The 6,000-nt window shown below is 52.8% G+C and overlaps 1 non-coding gene across 1 annotated transcript; it reads left to right on the top strand.

The window, feature by feature from the left end:
* The first annotated feature begins 4,001 nt into the window (after positions 1-4,001).
* TRNAA-GGC (transfer RNA alanine (anticodon GGC)) lies at positions 4,002-4,077 on the top strand. Its single transcript has one exon. It is a non-coding gene; the product is annotated as a tRNA-Ala (tRNA).
* Positions 4,078-6,000: the final 1,923 nt, after the last annotated feature.

Below are 6,000 nucleotides of genomic sequence, written 5' to 3'. Positions count from 1 at the left end.
CTGAAAGCACTTGCTCACCAGACTGACGGGGGAGACAGACTTGCGGACAGATAGCAACAGAAGCACCTTAACACTCTCTTATCCTTGGCCAGGGAGGAAGTCTAAAGCTGAGGCCCCTCCATCCCCTCTCCCTGGGGTGGGTTGGACAGGCAGCTTCCTGCTCTGGACTCTAGAGCTTCTCGGGTTGGGAGACGAAGGGGCTGGCTGGAAACACCAGGCTGGGGTCTCGAGCAGAAGGGAGTCAACTCAGAGATCAGAGCTGGGCCAGCCAACAAGGGGGCCCAGAACCTCAGCATCACCTGGGTCCCCTTTGCTCCCCACCACTTGGCTTCTCTGCAAATGGCAGCCTCTGCTTCCCACTCTCAGGCTACTGCCCCTGCGGGGGCTGCCTTAGCTTGCCTGCCCTTGGCAGCACACTTTGTCCTGGTGCCAGGGGCTCTTGGCAAGTTCATACTTCAAACAAGGAGGCAGTAGCTGGCTTCTTGCCTTTCAAGAAAGAGAGAAGAACTAGAGGGCATGGCCCTATCCCCCACCTTACACCCTCTTGATCTACCAGGGACCCAGACTTGTCCCCAGAGAGTGGATAAGGCTGGGAAGGGTAGTCAGTTGACCCCACCCACCCCACTCTAATTTGGCATATAGAGCAGGGGTCAGGAACCTATGGCTCACGAGCCAGATGTGGCTCTTTTGATGGCTGCATCTGGCTCACAGACAAATCTTTAATAATAAAAAAAATAACATTAAAAATATAAAATATTCTCATGTATTACAATCCATTCATTTCCTACCGCTCATGTTCATGGTTGCGGGTGGCTGGAGCCAATCACAGCTGTCTCCGGGACAACACCAAATTTTTATTGGATAATGCGTAAGGTACACGGGTCGTTGTATGGCTCTCATGGAATTACATTTTTAAATATGTGGTGTTCATGGCTCTCTCTGCCAAAAAGTTTCCCAACCCCTGATCTAGAGCCTCTTCCTCCTTCCCCTCTTACACTGAGCTCCACATTACAGGTGTGAGCAAGATAAGGAAAGTCACTACAAAAGGACATGGTCAGAGTATTAAGAGATCCTCTCCCTTCCCCCATATGTCTCTCATCCCCCTTCCCAAGTTGCCTGAATGCCCCCTGTATAGAATGATGCCTCTGATTCTTAAGTTGCTTGGGCCTCCCAGAGATACTCATCAAAATAGGAAGATGCCTTCACTCAACAGAAATGAGAACACAGGACCACCAAAGATGCACAAAGATGTTCATAGCAACGCTATTTGCAAGAGCCTCAAACTGGAAAGAACCCAAATGCCTATTGGTGACAGAATTGACCAAAAATTATATATCTTCACATGGTGGACCACTATCCAGCAATAAGAAGGGATGATATATAACCATACACCAAGAATATGGATGAGCCTGACCAGGCGGTGGAGCAGTGGATAGAGTGTTGGACTGGGATGCGGAAGGACTCAGGTTCGAGACCCCGAGGTCGCCAGCTTGAACGCAGGCTCATCTGGTTTGAGCAAAGCTCACCAGTTTGGACCCAAGGTCGCTGGCTCGAGCAAGGGGTTACTCGGTCTGTTGAAGGCGGCAGTCAAGGCACATATGAGAAAGCAGCAATGAACAACTAAGTTGTCGCAACGAAAAACTGATGATTGATGCTTCTCATCTCTCTCCGTTCCTGTCTGTCTGTCCCTATCTATCCCTCTCTCTGACTCCCACTCTGTTCCTGTAAAAAAAAAAAAAAAAAAAAAAAAAAAAAAAGAATATGGATGAAAGTCACAACCATAACACTGATCACAGGAAATCAGGCCCAAATTGACACATACAACATACTCCATTTATAAGAAGTTCTACATAATAGGCGAATCAATGCTGGTAGAAGGGATAGTGAATAACTCTCAGAGGGGAATTAGTGACTGGAAGAGGGCAGGAAGGGGGACCCTGGATGCAGGCAACGCACTATGTCTTGACTGAGTGCTGGGTACATTGGATACACGGTGTATTCAGTTTGTGTACTTTTCTGTATTTATGAAACTCTTCAGAACTTAAATGGAGGGGTTCCTGATGAAGCATTATCAGCTATCATCCTTGTAAGAGGAGGGGAATTGTTTTCACCTCCCCCTCCCACTCCTTCTTCCTCCATCTCCAAGTCCTGTTCCTTCTCCCCCAAGGAGCCCTGCCCTTGGCACATCGGCTCTCTAACCCAAACCACCACTACCGCTCACCCCGACGATGTGACCACCTGCCCCAGGTCTTCCGGCTTCTCCTCTCCCTTCTTCCAATACACACACACACACACACACGCACACACACACACACACACACACACACACACGGACGTCAGGACTTGTGAGGAGGCAGGAACAGCCAGAGGAAGCCTTTGGAAAAGTGTGTGACCGTTCCCAACTCTTCTCCATCTCAGGACCTTCAAGTGTACTGCTCCCACCACCTAAAATACTTGCCCTCACTAAGCTCGACTTGCACTTTGTCTCCTTGCTTAAATGCCACTTCCTCTCCCTCCTAATCTAAATCCGGTCCATCTGGTATCTCCTACAACATCCTTTACTTCCCCTGCATACCACCGTGCCCAGTGTCTTTGTGCACTGTCCTCTCTCCGACTGGACTGACACCCCCTCTGAGGGCAAGAACAGAACTGGTCTCTTTCCTGCTCCAGCTCCAGCTCCGAGCTCCATGCCTGGCCTAGAGCAGCTGTTCAGAAATGCTCGCTGACTAACAGACTAGATCTTATTTGTTCCCACCCCCCCACACACACACAAAGAATAATATAATGTGATATAAGTGTTAGCTAACACCACTGAGGTAATCATATTGCAATACACACTGCTCACAAAAATGAGGGGATCAGGGAACGTGCAGACACTCCAGTACTTTCAGCCTTTTGTATAATGCATTTTCCCCAGTAAAATAAAAGTTGGTTTTGCATCTCATTTGCATAATTGAACAACTTTTTTTGTTTGCTTTTCTGATGTTCCTGTTTAACAAAAAAATCAAACGCTTCTTTTTTTTATCACTTCATATTCATTTTGAAATATCCTCTAATTTTTGTGAGCAGTATATAAATGTATCAAATCAACATGCCTTACACCTTAAAGTTATTCAATGTTATATGTCAGTTATATCTCAATTATATCTTGCCTTGGGCAAATCCTTTCTCTCCTCTGGGCCTCAGTGTGGTCAGTTGTGACATGCAGGGGTTGGATGGATCAGGACCATGAACAGGCTTGAAGGGGATATGTGACATTGTGTCTGTGTTTGTGCGGTGGCTGTGTGTATGTGTGTGTGTGCAAGTTCCCTAGCATGGACAGCCATAGCTTTTATCAAATTCTCAAATAGATCTGTGACCTCACATGGTTCTGAACTTCTAACCAAGATCCTTTTTCAGCTCTGGGGGGTCTATGGTCTACATAACTGGAGAGAGAGAAAGAGGAGTCTGCTAACTTGACCACAGCAGAGGGCATTAGCTTAGACCTCAGAGCTTCCATGGGGGTGTAGGAGTCCAGAACAAGCATGAAGGGGAAGCCGTGGGGCCTGGCCTTCCGAAGATCTCCTGAACGCAACAGGTCTCCGGGTTACTGGGCAGAGGCCAGGTGAACTGACCCCAGGATAGTCTTTTGGAGAGAAGAGGCAGAAGCAGCCCAGAGTCTCCTCCCCTCTGCTCCCGCCACCATCCGACAAGCACCCACTTGTACTGGGACACGGCAGAGAGTGAGGAGGTGAGGCAGGCACCTGGAGATGCCCTCCAGGCCCCTTGGCGCCCAGGTCAGAGAAGGTTTGGCGGGAATGCGCAAGAGGAATGCCAAGCCCCGCCTTCCCCTCCCCCGAGGCTGGCAGGCTGGCATGTGTTGTCAGAGAGGGCTCAGGGTGTATGGTAATTGTGGGACCCTGAGGAGGGGTGCAGAGCCACACCTCCAGGCTCCAATAATCCAAAGCTCAGATGTCTGGAAGCCAAGGTGGGCAGCCCTCCTCAAAGCAGAGAGGAGGTTGGCCCTGGCTGGTTGGCTCAGTGGTAGAGCGTCGGCCTGGCGTGCGGAAGTCCCGGGTTCGATTCCCGGCCAGGGCACACAGGAGAAGTGCCCATCGGCTTCTCCACCCCTCCCCCCCCCTCCTTCCTCTCTGTCTCTCTCTTCCCCTCCCGCAGCGAGGCTCCATTGGAGCAAAGATGGCCCGGGCGCTGGGGATGGCTCCTTGGCCTCTGCCCCAGGCGCTAAAGTGGCTCTGGTCGCGGCAGAGCGACGCCCCGGAGGAGCAGAGCATCGCCCCCTGGTGGGCAGAGCATCGCCCCCTGGTGGGCATGCCGGGTGGATCCTGGTCGGGCGCATGCGGGAGTCTGTCTGACTGTCTCTCCCCGCTTCCAGCTTCAGAAAAATACAAAAAAAAAAAAAGCAGAGAGGAGGAGCAGGCCACAGATTCAGAGCAGGGAGGGGAATGATGTGGGCAGCGGGGCCTGAGGGGACACAGAAGAGAGGAGGACAATGTGGTCCATGCAGAGGACAGTCTGCTTAGGGGGAGACCGGGGACGGCGTGCAGGGAGAAGAAGGCAACACGGCCTGGCAAGGAGGGGGCTGCCCAGAGGGCTGAGAAGAAGACAGAAGCTGGGGCAGGGACAGGTGATCTGAGCCCAGCCTGTGACCTGAGGAGAGGCGCGAGGTCTGTGGAATGGGCATGGGGGTTAGCAGGAGGAGGGGAACAGTCTGTGGCAGGAATGGTGGCGTGTTCATGGCAGGACTGTCAGTGGGAGTGCTCTGGCTGGGAGCCCAGATGCCTGCATAGCTTCTAAGCCCTGACTCCCAAGGGGGGGCTGCGAGCCCCAGAAGTGTTTATCCACCACAAGAACTTGTAAAACGCCTCCTTCAGCGAGGTGATAGCCCGGCTACTCTTTCCTGGGTCCCTGAAGTGTCCTGACAGTTGCAATATGAATGGGGGGGGGGGGGTTGGCAAGGAAAAGAGTGGCCAGCAACAGCCCCCTTCTGGAGCCAGAGCCATGGGCAGTGGGCACAGGACAGGCCTGGCTGAGGAGTGTAGTCCTGCTGATAAAGAAGGAATGAGTCATGGGTGAGAGCCAGACTCTCTCAAGGGGCAGCTCGGAAACCAGCTCATCCGAATGCAGACAGACACTCGTCCTCATCCCTGTCCCTGCAGCTGTCACACTCCCACACATACCCTCCCCTCCCCCTCCTTCTCCCCTCTCCTTGGTCACCCACCTCCAGTGCCCTGGCTCCTTGCTCCATCTCAGCAGACAGCCTGTGCCCCAGGTGGCACACCTGGCGCCTCCTCACAGCTGGCTGTACGGGGCGTGGAGGAGGGAAGGAGGGGGGACAGGGAATCAAGGAGACCCACCGACAGACAAAGTAAAGTCAAGAAGTGTCTGAGATGGAGACAGATAAGAGGGAGACTGAGAACTCACTTCCCCCTGACAACTTTGAGGATGGTTCACGAGGCTTTAAGCCAGAGGAGGAACCTGGATGACTTCTGGAGGGGCCCGGAAGTCTAGAGATTCTGCCGTGCCATCTTCCCTCACTGAGCCCTCTGCCCTTGGCCAAGACTGAGAAGGAGTAATCGGGAGACCGGCCAACACCCCCCAGCCCTCACCCTACCCCCAGGCTCAGGCTCTTGTCAGAATCACACCTGAGCCACCAGCCACTGCGAGGGCTCTGGCAACAGCTATGCCCCAGGCTTGTCTCTCACCACGGTCTGTCTGTCACCGTGGTGATGACCCAGGCCAAAGCTTAGGAAGGACGAGAACTCCCATTTAGAAGTACAGCCCTCAGCTTGGCACTGTGAAATATAACCATGACTATGCCACAATCCGTACCCTGAGGGGCATCCAGTCAAGTGGGCTAGGGATCGCTTTGGGACATGCGTGTGCAAGCATGTGCGTGCGTGAGTGCGCACACACACACACACACACCTGGCTTCACTGCCTGTCCCAGTGAAGGGGAAAAGGGGGCTGGGAGGCAGCCACAGGTACATTTTGAGTCGCCCA

The sequence above is a fragment of the Saccopteryx bilineata genome, chromosome 5 (genome assembly GCF_036850765.1).
Source record: "Saccopteryx bilineata isolate mSacBil1 chromosome 5, mSacBil1_pri_phased_curated, whole genome shotgun sequence".
Taxonomy (NCBI): domain Eukaryota; kingdom Metazoa; phylum Chordata; class Mammalia; order Chiroptera; family Emballonuridae; genus Saccopteryx; species Saccopteryx bilineata.
This window is presented reverse-complemented; position numbering and strand designations above follow the sequence as displayed.